We start from the raw sequence: 6000 nt of genomic DNA on the forward strand, positions 1-6000 counted from the left end.
ATTGCCCCCCCCGGGGGTGGGGGTGGGTGGGAAAGAGAATTTACCCGGCGGCTTCGGAGAACAAGGCGGGCCCCACGGCTAGTTGCTGGCCTCCCCCCTCTGGCGGCCCAGCCGGGGAGCTGAGGGGAGACAATGGCCACGATGACTTCACCCTCCAGCAATGCGAGGAGCAGCAGCAGCAGCAACGGCCGCCGCCGCCTAATCCCCTCTGAGCGCCCGTGAGCGGCGGCCTGGGAGGGACCCCTCAGTGGAAGCCTCCCCCCCCCCGCCACCACCTTCAGGCGCCAGTTTGCTCGGGGAGCCACTCCCGCCCGCCTCCCTGACGGGCGGCTTCTTCGGGGACCCCTCCGCCGCCCCCGCCCCCCCCCCCCGCGACCAACTGCCGACACCTCGAGCCCTCACGGCAGAGGCCCTCGGAACGTGAACCGACGCCCGCCAGTCCCTTCCCAATACCTTTTTAACTCCACCGAGGCAGCAGCAGCAGCAATCCCCGCTCTCCACCCGACTGGGCCCGGCCCGGCCCCGCGCAGGAAGTGCCTGTGAGGAGGAAAAAGAAAGCGGAGCTTGTGAGGGAGGCGGGCGGGGGAGGCGCAAGGCGAAGCGAAGCTACCAGGCCCCAGGCAGGGCTCGGGTTGGGCTTTGCCCGGCCGGGAGGAGGCTTCTTTCCGCCTCTCTTTCTCCCCCTGCTGAGATCACAGACGAGGCGGGGCCGCCGAACGGTTGAACCCGGTGTCCGTCCCGCGGGGGAGGAGGGAAGCCTCGTGGATGAGGGGGGGGGAAGGGGCAGGAGGAGGCGGCATTTTATCCGCGCGCCTTGGAGGGCGGAAGCTGCTCCCGATTCCTTTACCTCGCCGACACCTGAGAGGTGCCGCGCTCCTCTGCCAGGGGATTAAGCTCACCGGATGCCCACACACCCGGAGGCTCAAGGACTAGGGCTGCAAGCTCCTCCACGTATCTGCGAGTAAGCTCCATTGAATTCAATGGGGTTTACTTCTGAGTAGGATTGCTCTAGAAGAGGTTTTATTGCGGCGTGTGGTCCACCCCCCCTTTTTTGCACTGGAACCCACTCCTGTCACAGTCTGTTAGCCTTGACGGTAGGTGCCCCCAAATTATTATTTTTAGTTATTTACATAGTAATACAGTACCTGTTCTTTATTTAGGCTTTATTCATTGCCTCTGGCATTATGTCAGCTGAAAATTAGTGCACTTTTAAAAACATTGGGGGGGGAGTGCTCTCCTAAGTATGTTTATGCAAAGTTAAGACAGTTTCCCCTAATAAGTGTGCTTAGGCATCCATGGGAAAAGCTGAATTTTTCCTTGGTTGTTGTTTAGTCGTTTAGTCGTGTCCGACTCTTCGTGACCCCATGGACCATAGCACGCCAGGCACTCCTGTCTTGCACTGCCTCCCGCAGTTTGGTCAAACTCATGTTCGTAGCTTCGAGAACACTGTCCAACCATCTTGTCCTCTGTCGTCCCCTTCTCCTAGTGCCCTCAATCTTTCCCAACATCAGGGTCTTTTCCAAGGATTCTTCTCTTCTCATGAGGTGGCCAAAGTATTGGAGCCTCAGCTTCACGATCCGTCCTTCCAGGGAGCACTCAGGGCTGATTTCCTTAAGAATGGATAGGTTTGATCTTCTTGCAGTCCATGGGACTCTCAAGAGTCTCCTCCAGCACCATAATTCAAAAGCATCAATTCTTCGGCGATCAGCCTTCTTTATGGTCCAACTCTCACTTCCATACATCACTACTGGGAAAACCATAGCTTTAACTATACGGACCTTTGTCGGCAAGGTGATGTCTCTGCTTTTTAAGATGCTGTCTAGGTTTGTCATTGCTTTTCTCCCAAGAAGCAGGCGTCTTTTAATTTCGTGACTGCTGTCACCATCTGCAGTGATCAAGGAGCCCAAGAAAGTAAAATCTCTCACTGCCTCCATTTCTTCCCCTTCTATTTGCCAGGAGGTGATGGGACCAGTGGCCATGATCTTGGTTTTTTTGATGTTGAGCTTCAGACCATATTTTGCGCTCTCCTCTTTCACCCTCATTAAAAGGTTCTTTAATTCCTCCTCGCTTTCTGCCATCAAGGTTGTGTCATCTGCATATCTGAGGTTGTTGATATTTCTTCCAGCAATCTTAATTCCGGCTTGGGATTCATCTAGTCCAGCCTTTCGCATGATGAATTCTGCATATAAGTTAAATAAGCAGGGAGACAATATACAACCTTGTCGTACTCCTTTCCCAATTTTGAACCAATCAGTTGTTCCATATCCAGTTCTAACTGTAGCTTCTTGTCCCACATAGAGATTTCTCAGGAGACAGATGAGGTGATCAGGCACTCCCATTTCTTTAAGAACTTGCCATAGTTTGCTGTGGTCGACACAGTCAAAGGCTTTTGCATAGTCAATGAAGCAGAAGTAGACGTTTTTCTGGAACTCTCTAGCTTTCTCCATAATCCAGCACATGTTTGCTATTTGGTCTCTGGTTCCTCTGCCCTTTCGAAATCCAGCTTGCACTTCTGGGAGTTCTCGGTCCACATACTGCCTAAGCCTGCCTTGTAGAATTTTAAGCATAACCTTGCTAGCGTGTGAAATGAGCGCAATTGTGCGGTAGTTGCAGCATTCTTTGGCACTGCCCTTCTTTGGAATTGGGATGTAGACTGATCTTCTCCAATCCTCTGGCCATTGCTGAGTTTTCCAAACTTGCTGGCATATTGGGTGTAGCACCTTAACAGCATCATCTTTTAAAATTTTAAACAGTTCAGCTGGAATATCATCACTTCCACTGGCCTTGTTATTAGCAATGCTTTCTAAGGCCCATTTGACTTCACTCTCCAAGATGTCTGGCTCAAGGTCAGCAGCCACACTACCTGAGGTGTACGAGACCTCCATATCTTTCTGGTATAAGTTGTCTTTGTCCATGGAGTTTTCTTGGCAGGGATACTGGAGTGGCTTGCCAGTTCCTTCTCCAGGTGGATCACGGCTAGTCAAAACTCTCCACTATGACCTGTCCATCTTGGGTGGCCCTGCATGGCATAGCTCATAGCTTCTCTGAGTTATTCAAGCCCCTTCGCCACGACAAGGCATTGATCCATGAAGGGGTATAGTACTGGTATTCCTGGGGAAGGAGGTTTTAGCAATCTAATTCAATGTAAAACAACCTAGTAAAATATAAAATGCCCTATAATACATTGAATTAGAAGAATAAAATAAAACTTATCTTACTTAAGAGTGATGTGTAGTTTCTTTTATAAACTTTATACTGTAGGGTTCCTATTTTCTAGTAAAAATGTTGACTTGGACATTTTCACGATGGTTAAGCTTTGGTCTTTAAACATTATCTAAAAAGAAATGGCGCTTCCCTACTCCAGTGGTTTATACCCAGATTGTAGTGTGTTCCAGGATGCAGATAGGTGTTCCTATGTTTCAATACAGCTCCATATAGAAAAAGATAACATGCCAGGGAGAAAACTGAACTGAGCCATTCTCCACACAAGGGAGTTTTGTTTTAAAGAAGAGCATTCAAGCAAGTCAACTTCTACCTGCTTTTTTCCAGCAAGCACTAGTCACTGGATTCTACTGGATGGATTTTACTGGACCTTACAGCTTTTGGAAAATGCCCTTCTGTTTTCTTGAATGGTGTTCCATGGTTGCTATGGGGAAACTGGAAATGCTGGTCTGCATGTGTTCCTTGTTTCCAACCTCTCAGCAAAGACATATAGTTTGAAATACTTATGTCTCTTTTCTTTCTCATGCAACTATAATTAATTACTCTCCACTCTGCAAGTGTCAACGTGGGCGAGACAACAGAAAACCCAGTAGTTCCATCATCCATAAACCACCTCCTCATATCCACATTTTCTCAGAAGTGCACTTTAATTAGTTTTTAAACCAGTAGTAAGTATATTTATTATTGGTCCCCACACTCATAATTTATGACTAAATCTTAGAATAATTTTCTTTTATGCTTCCAAACAGGCCATACTATTACACACCCACACTGAAAGTGTCTCAAAAATATTGTGTAAAGTTGTTCCACTTGCTGATTTTAGTTCACACACATTGTGTTTCCTCAGTAAATGCATGATGGAGAATTTCCATTCTAAATTAAAGTCAATGTCCAGTACAGAGGACTAAATATTAAAATTACACACATACCCAACTATATTATTTATGGACAGCTAATCCTAACTGACTCTTTGCACACATCCTTGGAAGGTGTGTGAAGCTTCCCCAGTGAAGCTGAACTCTTGGTAAACTTATGACCAGCCTGTGTTCATTGCTTTTTGTATTTCCTGCATGCACACAGTGACAACACACATTGACGCTGTTTTAATACATGTTCAAATCTTATGCTTTTGTTCTTTTGACAACTGCCTTCCCATAATTTCCTCCTATAGGAAAAGCTACATTTATATGCTTATGTATTTCTAAGGAACATATAGTGTGATACGTGACTGATAATGCATAACTTTAATAATAACTGGTTGAGAGCAACAGGAAATAATGTAATCACTTTATCATTGAATTAGTCACATTTCTTAGAACTTCCCTTTGAATTAAAATTACTTTCCTTTGTTACATGCGGCATTAACCATATGTTCATACCGAAAGCTGTTTGACCCTCCACAAGCCTTCTGTTGTTCCTTACCAATCAATATGCCACAAGCAAGTTTGCATACATGGAATGCAGCCTTAAAAAAGAGTTGGGGATGCAACTGTGTAATGAAAACACAGGCTGTATAGCCATGCCTTATGTATGACTGTGCAGTCAGATTTATATTTTTTCTTGTGTCGTATTAACTTTTTAAGGACTACAGCAGTAATTCAAAGTAGTTAGATTACTTTTGGACCTCATGTTCACTGATAAGTAAAAATACAGAAGATTGATACTTGAATAAAGCAATATTGTTATGTACTTGATCTGCTAATTGGATTTTGGTTAAATTTTATTTATTTCATAACATTTATACACTGGTTGATTGTAAAAAAAACACCTCAGAGAGGTTTACAAACAGATAAAACAAAAACTTCCCAACCATACATGCCAAAACACAATTTTCCTTAGTTTTCATGCCACACCTTTTGCTTCACAAATAACTGTATCATGCTTCAAAATGTAGCTTGAAAGTTTGTTCCTCTAGGTTTTTTCTTGGGCATGATGAAGTACAGAAACAGATCACCAGCAAGGACCAAGGTTGATGAAATATTATTCCTCCAAGGGAGAATACTCCATTGAAGGATCAGGCATGAAAATCCTATGAAACGTTCATCGCAATGCAAAATCTATAGAATTTTGTAGTTCAGTTGAACAGATTTGTAGAAATGCCTCTGTGAAGGCAAACCCATTAAACTGGATTGACTAGTAATAACAGAGGCAGGATTATGAGCAAAATGAGGGGTGAGCTGGCTTGATGTTGAAGCCACAAAGTCTACACGTAGCCAGGGTCTTAAAATGAAATATAGGAGAAGACTGCAAACTCCCAGCTGCAATTTTGTACTTATAGTACTTACCTGGGTGTAAACCTCATGTTTTTCACATAACACCATTAACTTTTAGAGCAAATTGACACAAATGCCATGATGACCAGTAGGTGAATACAGGGAAGTTGCCTCATACAAAGTCAGACTTCTGGTCCATCAAGGTCAGTATTGTCTACTTGGGATGCAGGTGCTCTCCAGGATTTCAGATGGGATTGCTCCCAACACTACCATGGGGATTCAACCGGAAACGAATTGCGTGCAAAAGATTCACTTTGTCACTGAACTGCTTGCTTTGAAAGCAAAAACTAGGACCTTTCTAGTGCTGAGGAATGCTTATTTTGCTTAAACCATCTTTCAGGAAAAACTATCCCCTGCTTCTGACCTTCCTTGATGAATCTGGCTAGCACTTTGTCATGACAAAGAATGCTAATGTAGATGAACTGTTGGTTTAATGCAGGCATCCCCAAACTCGGCCCACCAAATGTTTTGGGACTACAATTCCCATCATCCCTGACCAGTGGTC

General features: G+C 45.0%; 1 protein-coding gene and 1 long non-coding RNA gene across 4 annotated transcripts in view; one reads left to right on the top strand and one right to left on the bottom strand.

Annotated features, from left to right (window-relative positions):
- Window positions 1-600, bottom strand: part of RNF19A (ring finger protein 19A, RBR E3 ubiquitin protein ligase) — a 38126-nt gene extending 37526 nt beyond the window's left edge. The window contains exon 1 of one of the 3 annotated variants that reach the window (XM_035124674.3): window positions 454-600. The gene's annotated coding sequence lies outside the window, so the exon portion shown is untranslated. Of the gene's footprint in view, window positions 1-44; window positions 186-453 lie in introns of those variants that run through there. The other 2 variants (XM_035124679.3, XM_088675744.1) reach the window with 2 other exon arrangements.
- A 354-nt stretch (window positions 601-954) lies between these two features.
- LOC148684884 (uncharacterized) lies at window positions 955-4916 on the top strand. Its single transcript, XR_015951557.1, has 2 exons — window positions 955-1094; window positions 3550-4916. It is a non-coding gene; the product is annotated as an uncharacterized LOC148684884 (long non-coding RNA).
- Window positions 4917-6000: the final 1084 nt, after the last annotated feature.

This window comes from Zootoca vivipara, chromosome 8 (assembly GCF_965207765.1).
Source record: "Zootoca vivipara chromosome 8, rZooViv2.hap1.1, whole genome shotgun sequence".
NCBI lineage: Eukaryota > Metazoa > Chordata > Lepidosauria > Squamata > Lacertidae > Zootoca > Zootoca vivipara.